The sequence below is a fragment of the Ascaphus truei genome, chromosome 2 (assembly GCF_040206685.1).
Source record: "Ascaphus truei isolate aAscTru1 chromosome 2, aAscTru1.hap1, whole genome shotgun sequence".
NCBI lineage: Eukaryota > Metazoa > Chordata > Amphibia > Anura > Ascaphidae > Ascaphus > Ascaphus truei.
The window spans coordinates 326,505,648-326,524,914 of record NC_134484.1 but is presented as its reverse complement, the minus strand read 5'-3'; the positions used below and the strand labels follow the sequence as shown (position 1 = coordinate 326,524,914).

Genomic DNA, 19,267 nt, shown 5'->3' with positions numbered 1-19,267 from the left:
GTCTTTGCTGTAGGGCTCAGATCGATCAGTCAAGGGACCTGCTAGCAGCTCTTCCAGCAATTCTTTCCGAGAAACGTCTCTGTCTTTCCTGCTCGTGTGGGCCTCTTCTCTGTCACTTTTCCTTCGCGGTCTCGGGCATCGTGAGGCCTAGGTCTTTGAGAAGCCTCGGTATGTCCTCAGGGTTGGAGAGCATGTGGAATTTGCCATTCTGGGGAACGATGATTTTGAAAGGGAAACCCCACCTATACTGGATTCCCTTGCTTCACAGTAGTTCTGTGAGCGGTTTCAACTCTCTTCTGAGGTCGATCGTGGATCTGGAGAGATCGCTGTAGATTTGGAGCAGCGAACCGCGGAAGAGTAATTCCGACTTTTTACGACTTGCAGACAGAATTAGCTCTTTTATGCGGTAGGAATGAAATTTCACCTTGATGTCTCTCATCCTCTTGGGGTCTGCGTGCTTTGGACCTGGAGCCCTGTGGGCCCTGTCAATTTCTATTGAGCATCTGTTCAAAGTAGGGGCCAGCTCTATGAACAGATCCTTCAGGAAATCTTCCAGGAGGTCAGTTGTAACTTCTTCGAGGATATAACGAATGCAGAGGTTTTGTCTCCTCTCACGGTTCTCTTGGTCTTCCACCTGATCCTTCAGGGCTCTATGTTCAAGTCCTAGTCGGGACATATCATCCTCCATGACCGATTGCGACACCCCCACCTCCTCCATTCTGCATTCCACTGCATCCGTTCGTACCGCCAGAGTGTGTATTTCAGCTTTCATATCTTTTATTACTGCGGACAAATCCTCTTGAAAGTCATACGATTGAATAGATCTTCCATGTAGTCCCTGTCAAGGGTGCCCTTCTCTGGGCATTGCTCCACTGGGGGGGGAGGGTTTCAAGTGTCTCTGGAGCACCTGTGGCGGTGCCATCTGGGGAGGATTCACTTGGGGAAGAGAGTCGCGGCTCCGGCTGGAAATAAGTTGAAACGCTCTGTTGATTCCTTTTAAGTTTATACGCCATCTCTGTTGCTTCGTCTAATATTTAAAGTTGTTTTTGTGCATCAGCGTTCTGGGAAAGATGCTTTTCTAGGAGCTTCTTTGTGAGGGGGCTCTGGGGCTAACCCCTTAGGCGGCCATCTTGGCCAACGTTACGGGAAGTCTCAGAATGAACATTTTTAATGTAATAAGGTCAGGCACTTTTCCCTCATTCTATTGATTGGGCTTCTGAGGTAGTGGGGACAAAAAAAGGGGGGAGGTGCAGATTCTGGATGGCTCCAGGGCCTACTGACCAATCTCAGTTGGGGGGGGGGGGGAGCAGGGGAGACAGAGCAATGTTCCCCCTAGGTGGCGCCAAGGCTCCAATAATCAAAGAAAGATCGCCGCTCCTCCTCACCTTTCAGCCCCTCCGGCAAACCTGCAGGCCGCTGGCACTCTATCTGGAGCCTTTATTTGCCCTGGGTACTGTATTTCGTGCTTCTCACAGGGCTGCGATACTCCCCCTGGTACTCCTCGCGGGATCCTCTCCCTCCTAGGGCAGCACTGCATTGTGTGGTAGTAGCCCTGCACTGCTGGTGCTCTAGGGCTGTCGTGAGGTCCGGCAGCCATTTTAGGGGGGGAGGCACTCTTCACTCCTGCCGGGCCAGCTACTCTGTACCTCCGTTTAGGTGTACTCAAGGGGGATCTCCAGATCACCAGCGGGAAGGTGGGGGGGTGGCTCCTCTTGCTCGTCCGTCCCAGCTGAAACCCCGAACCGCCGATCCTCAGGAGAACAGCGTGGCTCCGGCGGCCATCTTGGGATCAAGGACGGATGGACACGAGCTCCCGGTGGCTGCGGGTACCCAGACGCTCTCTAGTGACGCAGGCTATTTGCGGAGGCGGGTCCAGCTGTCCGTGCGGCTAGGCAGCTATTTATTATTTATTTTGCCCAAATTTTAAGGGGTATTTCTCACCCCTAACCTTGTCCTCAGGACGGAGCCGAGCTAGCCTGCGACTTCCTTGCTCCACGTCCTGGTCACGCCCCCCGGAAGTCTTTTTTTAAAGAAAAAGTAAGCTTATACAATAGTGGGGTGTTATAATGTAGATGGGAAACATATTTATCTTTATGACAGTCAAAGAGATTGTCTGTTTAGTTTCAAAATCCATCACACTACCAGGCGCTGATAAACTGCCAATTGTACCCTTCTACTACTTGGAACTGGAGAGAAGACTGGGAGATAGGAGAGCACAAGGTTGTATTTATGCATGAACACTATTTCAGGTAGAAATAGTTGTAAAGAACATTTTTCATTATAGTCTTAACTTTTAGAGATAAAATCCCTGTTCTCTGATTGGTCAAAATGTATGTATGTATGTATGTCTTTATTTATATAGCGCCATTAATGTACTGTACATATCGCTTGACAATCATATAAATAACAAATAATACAAATAACAGGTCATGGGAATAAGTACATAAAGTAACATTTAGGAAGAGGAGTCCCTGCTCCAAAGAGCTTACAATCTAATTGGTAGGTAGGAAGAATGTACAGAGACAGTAGGAGGGCATTTAAGTGAGTCTGCAAGGGGCCAAGCTTTATGTATCATGTGTAATGGCATACCCTGGTTTAAGGACACTCACTTTAAGTACACTCGCGAGTAAGGACATATTTTCAATAGCACCATACCCCTGTGTCTGTACGCTCGCTTCGCGAGTACGGACACTTATTCTGCCCTACAGACCACCGTAGCAGTGACGCGCTGATTCCCCTTGCCCAATAGGTAAACGGCAGCTCATGCACGCGTCTGTCAGGATGTCCTGAACAGCACTACCGGCTCCCTACCTGTACCGAAGCATCGATAAGTGGAAAAAAGGTAGTGCTTCACTTTAAGTACATTTTCGCTTTACATACATGCTCTGGACCCATTGCATACGTTAATGTGGGGTATGCCTGAATAGTATTAGCCACGGTGCTACTCATATGCTTCTTTAAGCAAGTGTGTTTTGAGGTGGGTCTTAAAGGTGGATAGAGAGGGTGCTAGTCGGGTATTGAGTGGAAGGGCATTCCAGAGGTGTGGGGCAGTCAGTGAGAAAGGTTTACGGCGGGAGAGGGCTTTAGATACAAAGGGGGTAGATAGAAGACATCCTTGAGAAAAATGCCAGGCATTATCTATTCAGTAATGGCCTGTAATTTTTGGCACTTTGCCAAGTTTTATTTAAAACTAATCAGTTTTCCCTTGTTATGCACAATGAGCTAGAGTACTGTAGCTCTTAGACAGGGTAGGTGATTGGATAGGAGGCACCAGCTAGGTACTCACTCCTCCCCCTCCCTATCTGGAGAGATCTCAGCATAGGAGACACCGAGGAGACAGTGAGGAAAAAGGAGAGTAACTGTCTATTTTAGTATAGAAGAAAAGGGGAGGGTGTCTATGTAGTGTGTGAATAGATGGAGAACTCCAGTTTGTGTGTGTAGAAAGAGGGGGCTGCAGTGTGTGTGTTTGTGTGTATAGAGGAGGAGCTGCAGTGTGTGTGTACATAGAGCGGGGCTGCACCATTTGTGTGTATGAAGGGGGGCTTCAGAGTGTGTGTTTGCATACATAGAAAAGGGGGGATGCAGTTTTTTGTATATATAGGGGGACTGCAGTGTCTGTGTGTGTGTGCGTGTGCATGTGCGTGTGCGTGTGCGTGTGCGTGTGCGTGTGCGTGTGTGTGTGTATAGAGAGGGGCTTTAGTGTATTTACAATTTTATTTTAATAAACTAGTACAGTAAAAGTATTAATGAAAATGTAGAGTGTGTTTATTAAATATCAATATAACTGTGCAAAGGTGTCTATATTATTTAAGTAATAATCCCAGAAGAACAGAGAATTACTGGCCAATAATGCACTAGCTAGAAGGGTTGAAGGCCCGAGGCGAAGCCGAGAGACTTTAACCTAGCTAGGAAATTATTGGCCAGTACTGCCCTGATCTGAGGGGATTATTACTATTATAGATTAATTGTGGGCTTTTTTTTTTTTTGCATTTTACATGAAAAAGAGACACTTTTGAAGTCATTGATTTTTATTAACATGATTTTCTACATTTTCTTGTGCTTTTATGGTACTTGTTTTTTAAAGCAACAATCCAAGCTACCGTTTTTCCTTGAAAATCCCCCCCCCCCTTTAACATGTGCATGAATACAATTCACACAATGATAAGTAATTAGCTAAGCTACAGATCAATCTGTTCTCCTGTTATCGATCCGCAAAGATTCGGCTCGGGGGTTCACTACAGTACACAATATGGTAATTGGCTTGAAGGGAGATCTACTGTACATAGTGAAAAGGGTATGCGGAGAGGAATGCACATTGGGAACAACCATTTGTTTAGTGGCTTTCTCCAATGAATAGATGTTGACATCCTGTTTTGCAGCAATCATTTGTTAATGCAACATGCATAAGTACTGTTGTTCAGCAAAAATACATTGGTTAAAGGGAATTAATTATCCCATGTACTGTAGTCTTGAATAATCTGAAATATTATGTGAATGTAAGGGTGGAAAATAAACCATGTGGAACTGACTTGATTTTTAAAGACACTGGGGAAGAACATTACAGCTTCAGGAGGAAATAACTTTTTGCATATCACTCATCCATATTTACTTTTGATCAAGATTGATTATGCAGCAGGGCTCAAGAGGAAAAACAGCAGTTTTGGTAGTTTTAGTCTTGTTTCAACTTTTCTTTTCTGGACAGGAACTACTAACATTATGTCCTAAAGACTTTGAAATTGCAGATTGAATCATGGCCAGGATACATAATTTAGTGTGTTATTTGTGAATATGTTTACATAGCATCTATAGTGAACAAGGATACACGAGCAGGGCTTCCCAGTTTGAGATCATATGATAATGTGTCTGTAAACAGTCCTGCTTTAATTTCCCACCCTTAACTCAACTATTGAAAACAATGTGTGTCTGTCCTGCTTCAGCACACTGATGAAGGGTGTGTCAATAGGTCCCTCTTTTGTGAAACATCTTGTGTTTAAATAATCTGTCCAAAGTCAACAAACAATATGGAATGCTGGTCATTCAAAATGAAATATAATCTGTGTAAGGGGGGGGGGGGAGGGCAGGAGCCATCTAAGTCTACAGGAAGCCTTTGTCAAGCCATAATTTACAAGACATTGACTAGAAATAACATTTAAATTGGTTTTAAGCAGCTGTAAAGTTGTAAAATATTGGAACAGCCTTAGAGTCAAGCAGCGTCTATTCTTTCTGAAGGAAGAAGGAAGGGGTGACTCAGGTCAAGCATACCACATAGGACAATTTATCTTTAGATTTTATCCCGATAGCATCTGTTATGTCCAGTCTTCCAAGAAGAGGCATGTTTTGAATTATGTACTCTAAGTGTTTCATATATCCCTTTCTTTTGCAACAAATTTTTAGGATCGTTTTTCTTTGGTCTGTCAATAACTTGCAGACACCTTATACTTGCCACTTGGGTAACCAATGTTTCCCTGTTCCTTATCATATTCTTTAACCTTTGCCTTTAATCCGGATTGATTTTGCTATGTGGATTTATGAACCTTATATCCCGCAATGACTCATATCAATTTTCCCTATTTATTTTAGGATATCAAGTATAATTTGTGAGGTGGAGACCGCAAATGATGTGGAGATTAAGGGATTTGATCAACAAAATCCTCCTTGTCACAAGCCAACCAACTGGAGTTATTTCTTTTTTTTAGAAAAAAAAAAACTTGTTATACTTTCATACAATGAAATTTAAACAATATGCACTAAAAATCACAATCCCCATCTGCATTATTCATTCACACTACACTTTAAAATGGATATGAATGGTTGGGGGTAAATACAGTGAGTACACATGCTTGCGATAGAGATAAGGCTATCCTAAATATGAAATAAAGCCAAGTATCAAAACTCAGGCTTTACAGCAGATAGGAAAATAAGTAGGTGGCCAAGCGGTTCTTATACATTTTTTTTTTAAATCGAAAAATAGCACCCTAAAATAAACTACATGTGTACGTATTATTTAAATGATTCTTTAACACCCCTAGAGAAGATGATGTTGAATAGCACGGTTTATTCTTGCACACTCAACACTGTACATTCTTTCTTTGGACAAAGAGAATTCAAGATCAAAACAAGTGTAAGTGCTAGAGTAACAAATGCAAACAATGTGATAGAGAGTTGTCTAAGAGTTTACAATCTACAGAAAGGTAGTGTAGTGGTAGAATAACAGTTACAAAATGATTTCATGTTAATGCATACGGTTTAAAAGTGTTAAGTGCATGTAATCTACTGCTTTAGCAAATAGAGATTAATAAGCAGTTCAAGAGGTTAGGGTGCTGCAAGGGAGAATGCCTGCAGACAGGAAAGAGCTGAAGATATATGTAGATAACAGAGGAAGCACACATGGGCAGAGAGGAGTATGTGCGAAGAGGAATGGTGAGAAAGAAATATGAAATGTAGAAAGGAGCAGAGGCATGTAACATGTAATGTTTTAAGAGCCACTAGAAGAACGTTGAAGGGAATGGGATTCCGGGCACAGCAGAGTGATTTGAGGAGAAGTGTAGTTGAGGTGAATTTGAGGTTTTATTATACTGTATCTACAAAGTTTAGTATAGATTTAAAAGAAATGAGAAGCAGAAAGTCTAGTTTGTAATTTTACATACAGTAGGTTACAGTATCCAAGGCAAGAAAGGATGAGGGAATAACGAGAGGAAGGATCATATCCTGGCATGAAGAAAAAGGACAGTGTAACAGCATAAATGTGAGCAAAGAAGGATCGGGAGGAGTCAGACACTTAGGTAGCATACCTGTGGATCACGGTTTAATATTTATTTATAAAATGTTTTACCAGGAAGTAACACGTTGAGACTTACCGCTTGTTTTCAAGTATGTCCTGGGCACAGTTATGATAATATATGGCTGCATTAAATGAACAGATGTACAAACATTTCATGGGCAGTTAGAGATAATATATGATTATGGGCGTATGTAACCGTTACAGACATCATCATCATTTTTTTGTTTTGTTAAAATACTTAAGGGGGCATTGCAATACTTTACAGTTAAAACAAATAAGATGATAAGCAATTATTTTGTTAGACAGGAAAAGCCAGAAGGAAGGGGTAAGTCTTATACCGAGCCCGAAACAGTGGTAAGGTAGATTTACACCTGAGCTCTAGCGGCAGCGATTTCCAGACCTCTGAAGCTGCACACGAGAAGGCCCACCCAGCGTATGGTGCAGTACTCTAAGCACATAGAAAGGCAGATCCCCCCTGAGGACCTGATATCATAGCCAGTATCCCTATGTGGCTTCATACGAGACTGCAGATAGGCTGGATTTTGATCTTAATCGACACAGATAATGTGACGATCCTATTTACCAGCTTGCCAAGCTCCATGAACACACGTTATTTGGCTTATATTGCCCATTATCCTATGTCCACCAGATTCTACACCTGACTAATGCAGTGAAGTAATTAATATATGCAGGAATCTGTACCTACTACTACACATCCAGGTTCCTTACATTTGTTGATCCTGGTATTATTTTTTCCAGACACACGTTCTTAGATTTAGGGATTTTATTCCAATTTTTTTTTCCACTAGTGCATACAATGTTCACGATTATTTTGGTGTTTTTTCTTTACACTATTAAAAGTTTATTATTTTTGTGTTTATACTGAAAGTATATGCCAATTCCTGGGGATATTTATATCCAATTACTTTATTCCCTCTAGTTTTGACAGTAGTGCGTATTAAAGGGACTGCTGTGACCTCTTTGGTCACATTATGTGTGTCGATTAATTGTATTTTTCCCTATGCACTGGGTCATTTGATTAATTGTAGTTATTTTGGCATGAGCGGTGTGACTCCCAGTAATAGCAATAGGACCTTGGTCTTGCAAGGGTTTAAAGGCCATTATGGCCATCTTGAACTGAACCCGGAAGATCACTGGAAGCCAGTGCAGATCATGTAAGATGTGAGAGATATGCTCAAATCAAGTAACACGTCTCAGCTTCCAAGCTGCAGCGTTTGGCATAAGCTGGAGCCTCCCCACCAGACACAACGGTGGTCTTGCATATAAAGTATTCCCATAGACACAAGGGCATGGACGAGTGACTCAAGGTTGATACAGTAGATTACAGGAGTGGACACAAGTTCCGCAGCACCCTCAGATAAAAAGAAACAGACTTAACAACTGAGGCCATTTGGACTCGCATGTTGAGTCAAAGAGTATGCCAAGGTTATGAAACTGGGACATGGGCAGCGGCTGTACACCATGAATTAGGGGAAGCTTGTAAACCCACTGTCCCAAACTCGGGCATCTTTCCGAACCCATAATCATTAGTTCAGTCTTGTCAGGATTGAGCTTCAGCCAATTCATCTCCATCCATTCCGCCACCTCGTTTAGACACGCCATAAGTGTGTCAACAGCCATCCCTGGGCAGCCGTGGAAAGAAACATAGATCTGGGTGTCATCAGGATACTGGTGGCACTTCAGACCGTGCTTCGAGGTGATATTGGCCAGTCGTCTTTCATACTGTACACGTTGAACATGTGACACACGGGAGCTCATTGCCACCTGCTGGATCTGGCCTGACAGGGAAGAGGCAACCCATTGTAATGCAGTCCCACTGACATCAGCTAGGTCCCTCAGGTGGTGCAGCAGCATTCCATGATCAATTGTGTCGAAGGCCGCTGAGAGGTCCAACATGACATGGGCAGAAATACTGCCATCAATATGTCATCCACCAAACAGACCAGGGCCGACTCAGTTCCATGACTGGCGCTAAAGCCAGACTGTGTGGGGTCGAAGAAGCCAGCCATTTCCAGACAATCATCCAGCGAAGTGAAAACTACCCTCTCCAACACCATTCCTACCACAGGAAGGGTGGAGATTGGATGATAGTTGGTGAGAACATCAACATCTAGACCTACATTCTTCAACAGGGAATGGACTAGCACCATTTCCAAGGCCACAGGCACCTTCCTCACAGTGAGGTATCTATTGATGATCCCCACCAACCATGAAGCCACTGCAATGTGTTATGTCAGAAGAGACACCCACTGTGCCACCGCACTAATGTCTTAGATATAAAACTTGCTCTCTCTTGAGCATATTTAAGTTCTGATGTAAAATCGAGAATTATTGTTCATATGCAGTTAGTGACATGTGTGAGGGCCAATGGGGACAGGTCAGTGCAAAGAGCTCAGTTTAAGTGTCATCTGCTTAATTAGCTAAAAATGTAATGCAGACAATACAGAGGTCCAGTGGGATAAGATGGGAATGTTGACCATGTAATTTTGAAATCTGAAGGTTGTTAGTGACCTTGCTGTTTCAGTGGAGTGTGCAGTTTGGAAGCCTGACTGCCAGGGGTAATGAAGAGAAAGGGAAGGGAGGGGAACAAATGTATCTAGACTATATTTGTATGTAAACAGTTTTTTTTTAAAGAAGTGGAGTTATCAGGTATTGTTTTGAGGGCTGACAAAAAAAATAGAGGTTTAAAGGTTGGATGTGAATTTGGACTAAACAGGTGAGGAAATTAGACAAAGTGAGCATGTAGTTGCATTGGAGGAAGAAACCAAGTCAAGAGTGGTTTATGGTAGAACATATGTTGGTTATTTAGACTTTGAGTAATGATGGGAAGGGAAATACAATTGTTTAGCAAAAGATAGAGCAATATTATAGCAGGAGCAGGAATTTGTGTTAAAAACTCACCATGGGTGTGTGATTTTCTCCAGGGATATAAAAAGGTTTAGGTACAGGAGAGGACACAGTGTGTTTGAGAGAGCACCTGTGTTAATGAAATGCTAATAAAATATATGGATCAAGAAAAAGGGAAAGAAAAAGGGAAGGCATGGACAAAGTTGTTTAGAGTTTAGAGAGAAGGTGAAAGCATAGAGGCAGTCAAAGAATAGGTCAGTGAAATAATGAGGTTTAGCAAGGGAGGGATACGGTGAAGATAGTTTTCAGAGTAGGACATGAAAGCCATAGAAATAAGAGTTGGAACAGGTTTTAGTGAATATATGGTCAAAAAAGTGTCCATTCTCATGGGAGTAGAATATGGTCGTTTAGTGACAAAAGAACTACATTAAAGAGAGAAAATGAGAATCAGTGAGATTACCAACGTCAACTATCTATTATCAGAATGACAAAAAAGAAATTAAGTATAAACATGACATTTCAAGTCCCCAATAAATAGTATGTGAGAGACACATACAAGCTTCAAAACCTGATGGACAAGTTGGAGTGAAGTTGCAGGACATAAAATGGTAACAGATAATAGTAACAGACAGAGAGAGGAGAAAATTGGCAGGTAACATTTGTCTCAAACAAAGAGAAATAAAGGGAGGAAAGGGAAGGGAGGACCTGATAGTTATATAGGATAATAGGAGCTACACACTGTGGACTATGGTATGTGATAATGTAAAAGGCCACCAAAAACAAAGGCGCCCTCCAGTGATGAACCAGAAGCAAAGAGCCAAGGTCCCGTAAGAACCCAAAGTGAAGACAAGGAGACTAGAAGATGTAATGGACATCTAATACTATGTTAGATTGGGAGTGCATTGCATTCCAGAAGGCAAAGGAAGGAAGAGGGGCTTAGACATATAGGGGTAGATACTCAAAGCTCCATTAAATTTGGGCTACTAACGTGACGTTACTTAAATAGGTAATTTCTGTTATTTTTCCTCAGTTTTTCAGGTATCCACAAAGCTAATGATATGCAAAAACAATGTCTGTTTGGAAAACTTGCATAGTTACATTAGCTGTATTAATAGGGATTTTCGTTCCACAGAGGCATGTTAAACAATATACTGCACATGCGCATTGGCAAAAATGTAACGCATGTTCTCATTACCGCACATGCGTTGAAGATGCATTACCAGGGGACCTAGTGAGCCTGGCAGTTCTTCACCAAAAAAAGAGGAGGCAATGATTTATTGTACAGTACATAGTTTTGATGTTATTTTCCATGTTAATTATTTATGAATGTATTTTTCACCCACATTGATGTACGTGTCTGAATAAAAAGTTTTTTTTTTACAACGTCTGTCTCTCGGGAATTTATTGTTATATTATGGACACATATTATTGTACATCCATACTTAATACAGTCAAGATAATAAACCATTGTAGCTAAACTGGTGAACTGAAGACTGTGTGAAAGCTTGTGATCATTATATTCGATACCGGAGAGAATTTGTTGTTATTTACCTTGTTCTTTTCCATGTACAGTAGTTGTATCTAATCAACCTGCCAAAACACTTTGTGAAATTTCATAAGGAGTTGGGATCACTGCCATTGTATGGGACACTAGAAACAAAACCTTAGGGGAAAGGCAAGAGTAAGGGCAGACAACTGTAACGATATCAAGCACTACTTATAATTGGAAAAACACCCCATGACTCTATCATCTTCTCCTTGATAAACCCTACATTTCACTTTTACTCATCCAACAAGACGTCCCCAAGGCGGTTTTCTGGAATTTAAATGAGCTGTGCACTGATCCTTGAAACTCTTCTACCCAAAAAAACTTGACCAATATACATTAAACCTATTTATCAAGAACTTTCAAAGTGCTTTTCACTTCATTTATTGCTTTGAGTGACTTCATAATGATTTATCAAGCGGAGTTGAGAGACAATGTATGGTTAGCTGGCCTCTGTTGGACTGTTAGTGCAGCTACACTATAGAATATTATATTATTATAACAAGTTATGAGACATTATTTATTTAACTCAGATGTAGAAAACATTTGGAAATGTAGAGTTGTGGCTTTATAGCAACCAGACCTGTTCCCTCTGCTCCTACCATTACATCACAAGCTCAAAGTCTAATATCTGTACATTTAAACATTTTTAGCTTATAATTTTCATAATGATATGTCCACTTGTGAGATGATTCATGACTTAATGATAACCAAATGATGTCTAGTTCATCTCTAGTTTCAAACTTTTTAAATATCTGACGGAGAACTATAATGTTTCTTTAATGTAGTTTTATGAAAAATGTTGGTGTGTTTTTCCAATCATAAGAAATTCAGGGAGCCCAAGAAAAGTCGATTGCAGACAGTTCAAATGTTTCTTTTTTCTCATTATATTTGAATTATTTTAGATGCATGTGCATTTAATTTCCATTTTTGTTGTTTCAGAATTAGAAAAAACAATAGAGCAAAATGGAAAAGTACACTATGCAGTTTTGGAAAAGGGCAAAAGACAAAGGAAATGACCACAAGAATTGTACCTCAATAGAGTGCAATGTAAATAGAATATCATTAGCATTCAATATGCATTATAAAATGTAGACCTAGTCAAGATAAATTGACTAACCCTAATATATTAAGATGCTTCCTGTTACTTTTGAATGACTGATAGGCATAGATTAATTTAGAATCGAGATACCAAACTGTATACCAAACAGTTCGGACCTACTAAATACTCCGACCTAGGGATTCCCTCACCCCCCTCTCCCTGCATTGGCAAGAACCCCCACCCAGCTGTGACAGCCCCTATTCTGCCATAGAATATTATCTATCTATCTTCTACATATTCCCTTAACTCTTTTTTTTTTTTTAACTGCAACACCAAGGGAGGTGGGTGGGAAGTTTTCTCCACCCTGTTCCCACACAACTGCCAGGAATCTCCTTGCCCTGTGACTGTCCTCCTATGCCACTACCCTTTTCCTTTTCCAAACAATCCCGCTGTTGCACACATTGCACGCAGCATATCTTTAACCCCTGCTAATCCCCTTTACACCTAGCACTGTCACACTCTGTTATACCTACGCTTTTGCTACGGGTGCCGGGCCACATATCAAGAGCCAGTAGGTATCTTGTGCCTTACAACTTAGCACTGCTTAGTAAATGTGTCCCAGAGTATGACTCATGGAGTTTCTATACCTGCCTTCAGGCCCTTACACAGAATATTACAATACACCTCATCTTGTAAGGACAGAAAAAATAATGGTAAACCAGATCTCTTTATTGTGTATTAAAGTGACTATGTATCCCAAACGCTGCATGGTAATGTCTGTGAAGTATATTCTACTGCATCCATAATCTCCATCATATGTACATGTTGATGTAAGGAGTAGGATGGACAAGTAAACTCTGATTATTTCATCACTACATCTGTCCTCCTGGGGGGAGAGTATCAACATCAATAAATGGGTACCTGTGAAAGAGTTTATAGGGCTTACATGTAGTGAAGAGGTTAAATTCACTATGTGAAACACAGGCAACCACACCCAAGTCTCACGTGCTGCCTAGAATGCTAGGATTAAAAGGAAGTCAGCAGCAACCTGGGAGAGGAGGATTTACAACCTGCAAGAGAGCAGGTTCCCAGAGGGCTTATCATCTGAGGAAAAGCTGGGACTTCCACCCTGAACAAAAGCTGAGGACGTTTGAATTGATTGTTGTTTATTTTTGTTTATCTGTACTGCACTGATGATTTAAGTGTTTTGAAATCTACTTTTCACCTGTCTGCAGTGGCGGATTTCCCATTAGGCCCGATAGGCCTAACACATGGCAAAATGTTTGGGGCGGAAAGCGCGATCGGTGCTTGCCAGCCGCTTGTGCGCATGCGCAGCCAGCAAGCACAGATCGCACATGTGCACGTGCGACTGGCAAGCGCTGATTGCACATGAGTAGCACGCATGTGCCAATCACACATGCGCGCGGCCAGCAACTTGACATCACACAGCGTAACACTGGCATGGCAACAGGACAGTGAAGCGTTGGAGGAGGGTGGTACTAGGTAAGTGCCTGAGGGCGGCAGTTTTTTTAAATCCAACACTGCCCATCTGGGAAATAAAGAATTGTCTACCAGAAATTGAAGTGTAAAACTCCTTACTGATCCTACCTAGGGGCCACTCGGTCACAGGATTTCATTGTAAAAAATTATGCTAAGTGGTATGTGCACTAAAGTACAACAGCCAGTGGCGGATTTCCAATTAGGTCCAACATGCCTGGGACTAGGGTGGAAATTTTTGGGGGGAGGCAACATTTTGGGGCAGCTAAATTTGGAGGTGGCACACAGAGACCCTGCTCTCTTCCCCACTGAGTATCGAGGGAGAGCGTGGGGCCTCTTTAAAGGTCTCTTACATTTTCCTTCATGTTGCCCTTCTCTTTTGCCGGACATCACATGGCGAAGCATTGCCATGAAAACGTGACATCACATGATGTCACGTTGTCATGGAAAGTCATCCTCATGCGACATTGTGGTGTAATTTGACACCGAAACACTGCAAGGGGAGGAGACCCGGGGTAAGTGCCAATAGGCGGAACAAATTTGAATCTGCTTCTGACAACAGCTAATGTATTTTGCTCATACTGTAACTATTAAACTAAATTAATAATTTATGAGCATGGGTCTCTTAGCCCCTCTACTATAAATATATAAGAATGTTGTGCGCCCATTATACCAAATGTGTACTGTATCACTAAATTATTTAATAAGTGAAATGAGTAAGGGGAAGAATGACTGTACTTGACACTATTATAATTAATTCACTGTTGAATAGGACCTTAATTTTCTAAATGCTGTCAAGCTTTCTTCACCTTACTGGAGGAATTTCAGCTCCATTACAATCAATAGAATGAAGATCGTCTCTAATTAATGCCAAAGGAAATATTGAAAATGCTTTGATACATTGCAATACTTTGGGATGTCATTGCTACCCATGTTATTGGACTCGCCTACTATATTTCCTAGAAGGAGACTTGAAAGAGCCGATGTGAGTGACCTGAGCCATAGGTTATTATAAAAAGATAAGCTGTTAATTATATATGATATATGATTACAACAAAAACAAAAATGCCCAAAGCTACTTAAATTGTGACAAAAATACACAGTGCAATACCTATATATCTCTTGTAAAAAGGGTCATTTAGTTTAACCCTTTGGCCAAAGTATCTTAAGCCTGCTGCCACTTACACTGCCGACACACTTAATTGCAGTGCGGCCAGATCCGCAAGCCGGGAGATTTCCCGGCTTGCTCGTGGCCACCCCTCGGCGTGCCGCGCGTCATAGACGCGCGGTCACGCGTCTTCGGGAGCCTGTGCCCCCTGCACGCGCGTCCAGGGATCCCCGAGGGAGCCCTGGTGTCCCGCGATGTGGGGGACAGCGGCAGGGGGTTCCGGGGGACCCGGCGGACCCGGCAGCGGTAGGGAGAGCGCCCCGATCGGAGGGCGCTCTTCCGCTGCTTCGGTGCGCGCCCGTCACCCTCGGGCACGCGCCAGGCTACTGCTGCGGCCAAGAACGGGCAAATGCTCGAATAAACTTGGCCGCAGCAGTACAAGGCATGACCGAAAGCAGGTCCTAACACTCACCTGGGTTAAAATTCTTATTTATCTGTATAATTACAGGAAGAATGATCACATTAGATCTGTCATAACCTGGCAAAATGAAACTGACCTGCCAACTTGGAAAGTGGGGTGGGGCAAGCTTAAACCTTGAGGGGGAGGGGCCACTACCCTCCATAAGCAACTGAGACGAGCTGCATACAGTTAGCAAAATACACAGATTCCCAACAAGCTCTGAGAAACCCCAACCATTACCACATAATATATATATGCATTCAGGTGTACTTCCCTTATCCCAATCACAGATATAGTGTGTGTGAGGGTAAACCTACGTGTTACCAGGTGTGGTGCGTATAAATGTAGGTTCACAAGAGGCCTGAGCCTCCGCTTACTGGGAACCTGGGGTGAGTCTTCCGGATCGATCTGGTTTGCAGCGCCTCCACCTGTGTAGGGTTCTAGGAATGTAGAAGGTTGCCTACACAGGACTCACATACACAATAAGTACATACACTGAGATGTATATAACCAGTTTACTGTGTACGCAGAATAACCGTAACACTTTACATCAGTTTCAGCAATAACCACTGTGTACTTTATAATACTACTTCCCCTAGGGCAGGCATGTCAAACATGCGGCCCGCAACGGATATTTTTGCGGCCCACTCACAACGACCGGGCTATAGTTTCTCCCCCCGCATGTGCGCTGATTCGTGCTGAGGAGGAGAAACTCTTCCGAGAGCGGCAAATTTCAATTTGCCGCTCGGGGAAGGAAGGAGCGGTCACATGACCGCTCCCATCCAATGGGGCCGCAGCCTGTCCGCCATTATTCCCTTCAGAGTAACCAGACCGCAGCACAGAGGTGTGTGTGTCTGTGTGTCTGTGTGTCTGTGTGTCTGTGTGTCTGTGTGTCTGTGTGTCTGTATGTCTCTGCTGCTGCTCACTGACCGATCTGTCCTGAGGTGATGCTGCCAAGCAGTACAAGCATTCATGTTACCGGAGTCACAGGCGCTGGTGCAGGGGGGTGGGTGTGAAAAACGGGCTGGTGCTGGTGCTGGTGCAGGGGGGTGGGTGTGAAAAACGGGCTGGGGCTGGTGCTGGTGCAGGGGGGTGGGTGTGAAAAACGGGCTGGGGCTGGTGCTGGTGCAGGGGGGTGGGTGTGAAAAACGGGCTGGGGCTGGTGCTGGTGCAAGGGGGTGGGTGTGAAAAACGGGCTGGGGCTGGTGCTGGTGCAGGGGGGTGGGTGTGAAAAACAGGCTGGGGCTGGGGCTGGTGCAGGGGGTGGGTGTGAAAAACGGGCTGGGGCTGGTGCTGGTGCAAGGGGGTGGATGTGAAAAACGGGTTGGGGCTGGTGCTGATGCAGGGGGTGGGTGTGAAAAATGGGCTGGGGCTGGGGCTGGTGCAGGGGGGTGGGTGTGAAAAACGGGCTGGGGCTGGTGCTGGTGCAGGGGGGTGGGTGTGAAAAACGGGCTGGGGCTGGTGCTGGTGCAGGGGGGTGGGTGTGAAAAACGGGCTGGTGCAGGGGGGTGGGTGTGAAAAACGGGCTGGGACTGGGGCTGGTGCAGGGGGTGGGTGTGAAAAACGGGCCAGGGACTGGGGCTGGTGCAGGGGGGTGGGTGTGAAAAACGGGTTGGTGTTGGTGCAGGGGGGTGGGTGTGAAAAACGGGTTGGTGTTGGTGCAGGGGGGTGGGTGTGAAAAACGGGCTGGGGCTGGTGCTGGTGCAGGGGGGTGGGTGTGAAAAACGGTCTGGGGCTGGTGCAGGGGGGTGGGTGTGAAAAACGCGCTGGTGCTGGTGCAGGGGAGTGGGTATGAAAAACGGGCTGGTGGTGGGGGGAGAAGGGTTGGGGGGAGAGAGAGGGGGGCAGAAGGGAGAGAGGAGGGGCAGAAGGGAGAGAGAGGGAGGGTGGGTGGAGGGAGAGGGAGGGGGGGAAGAAGGGAGAGTGAGGGGGGGGCAGAAGGGAGAGAGAGGGGATAAGGGAGAGAGGGGGGAGAGGGAGGGTGGGTGGAGGGAGAAGGGAGAGGGAAGGGGGGGCAGAAGGGAGAGAGAGGGGGGGAAAGGGAGAGAGGGTGGGTGGAGGGAGAAGGGAGATGGAGGGGGGTTGCGCGGCCGCCGGGGGGGGGGGGAGGAGAGGAAGGGGTTGTGTCCAGGAGCAGTGGTGGCAGCAAGGTGGTGTGTGTGTGTGTGTGTCTGAGTGTCTGAGTGTGTCTGAGTGTGTGTGTGTCTGAGTGTGTGTGTGTCTGAGTGTGTGTGTGTGTGTCTGAGTGTGTGTGTCTGAGAGAGAGAGAGAGAGAGAGAGAGAGAGAGAGAGAGTGTCAAGCAGAGGGAGAGAGAGTGTCAGGGAGAGAGAGAGTGTCAGGGAGAGGGAGAGAGAGTGTCAGGGAGAGAGAGAGAGTGTCAGGGAGAGGGAGAGTGTCAGGGAGAGGGAGAGTGTCAGGGAGAGGGAGAGTGTCAAGGAGAGAGAGTGTCAGGGAGAGGGAGAGTGTCGGAGAGAGAGAGAGTGTCAGGGAGAGGGAGAGAGAGAGAGTGTGTCAGGGAGAGGGAGAGAGAGAGTGCAGGGAGAGAGAGAGTCAGGGAGAGAGAGAGAGAGTGTGTCAGGGAGAGGGAGAGTGTCAGGGAGAGGGAGAGAGAGAGTGTCAGGGAGAGGGAGAGTGTCAGGGAGAGTGTCAGGGAGAGGGAGAGTGTCAGGGAGAGGGAGAGTGTCAGTGAGAGGGAAAGAGAGTGTGTCAGGGGGAGAGAGTGTCAGGGAGAGGGAGAGAGAGAGAGTGTCAGGGAGAGAGAGTGTGTCAGCGAGAGGGAGAGTGTCAGGGAGAGGGAGAGAGAGAGTCAGGGAGAGGGAGTGAGAGAGTGTCAGGGAGAGGGAGAGAGAGAGTGCAGGGAGAGAGAGTCAGGGAGAGGGAGAGTGTCAGGGAGAGCCTCTGTCCCTGTGCCTCTGTCCCTGTGCCTCTGTCCCTCTGTCCCTCTGTCCCTCTGTCCCTGTGCCTCTGTCCCTGTCCCTGTGCCTCTGTCCCTCTGTCCCTGTGCCTCTGTCCCTCTGTCCCTGTCCCTCTGTCCCTGTCCCCCTGTCCCTGTCCCTGTCACTGTGCCCCTGTGCCTCTGTCCCTGTGCCCCTGTCCCTGTGCCCCTGTCCCTCTGTCCCTCTGTCCCTGTCCCTCTGTGCCTGTGCCCCTGTGCCTCTGTCCCTGTGCCTCTGTCCCTCTCTCTCTGTCCCTCTCTCTCTGCCTCTCTCTCTCGGCCTCTCTCTCTCTGCCTCTCTCTCTGCCTCTCTCTCTCTGCCTCTCTCTCTGCCTCTCTCTCTCTCTGCCTCTCTCTCTCTGCCTCTCTCTCTCTGCCTCTCTCTCTCTGCCTCTCTCTCTCTGCCTCTTTCTCTCTCTCTGCCTCTCTCTCTCTGCCTCTCTCTCTGCCTCTCTCTCTCTGCCTCTCTCTCTCTCTGCCTCTCTCTCTCTGCCTCTCTCTCTCTCTGCCTCTCTCTCTCTGCCTCTCTCTCTGCCTCTCTGTCTCTCTGCCTCTCTCTGCCTCTCTCTCTCTGCCTCTCTCTCTCTGCCTCTCTCTCTCTCTGCCTCTCTCACTCTCTGCCTCTCTCTCTCTGCCTCTCTCTCTCTCTGCCTCTCTCTCTCTCTGCCTCTCTCTCTCTCTGCCTCTCTCTCTCTCTGCCTCTCTCTCTCTCTCTCTGCCTCTCTCTCTCTCTCTGCGCCTCTCTCTCTCTGCGCCTCTCTCTCTCTCTGCCTCTCTCTGCCTCTCTCCCTGCCTCTCTCTCTGCCTCTCTCCCTGCCTCTCTCTCTGCCTCTCTCTGTCTCTCTGTCTCTCGTTTTTATCTTAACTGCCCTATACCTAAACCGAAATAACCTATTCTGCTTTCTTCCGGATCTGACTCAAGTTTCACACGGTGGACATCGGAAGACTGGTAGGGAACACCTACCCTCCAGTATAGTACCTTGAGGGACTGCGGATCAGGTAAGATCCCAGGCGGGATTGCTGCTTTAG

The 19,267-nt window shown here is 45.4% G+C and overlaps 1 long non-coding RNA gene across 2 annotated transcripts; it reads left to right on the top strand.

Moving 5' to 3' along the window:
- The first annotated feature begins 1,339 nt into the window (after positions 1–1,339).
- On the top strand, positions 1,340–7,593 carry LOC142487377 (uncharacterized). 2 transcript variants are annotated; one of them, XR_012799209.1, is made up of 4 exons: positions 1,342–1,450; positions 1,960–2,037; positions 2,750–2,842; positions 5,581–7,593. It is a non-coding gene; the product is annotated as an uncharacterized LOC142487377 (long non-coding RNA). The 2 variants fall into 2 exon arrangements; XR_012799208.1 differs by having other exon boundaries at positions 1,340–2,037.
- The last annotated feature ends 11,674 nt before the right edge of the window (positions 7,594–19,267 follow it).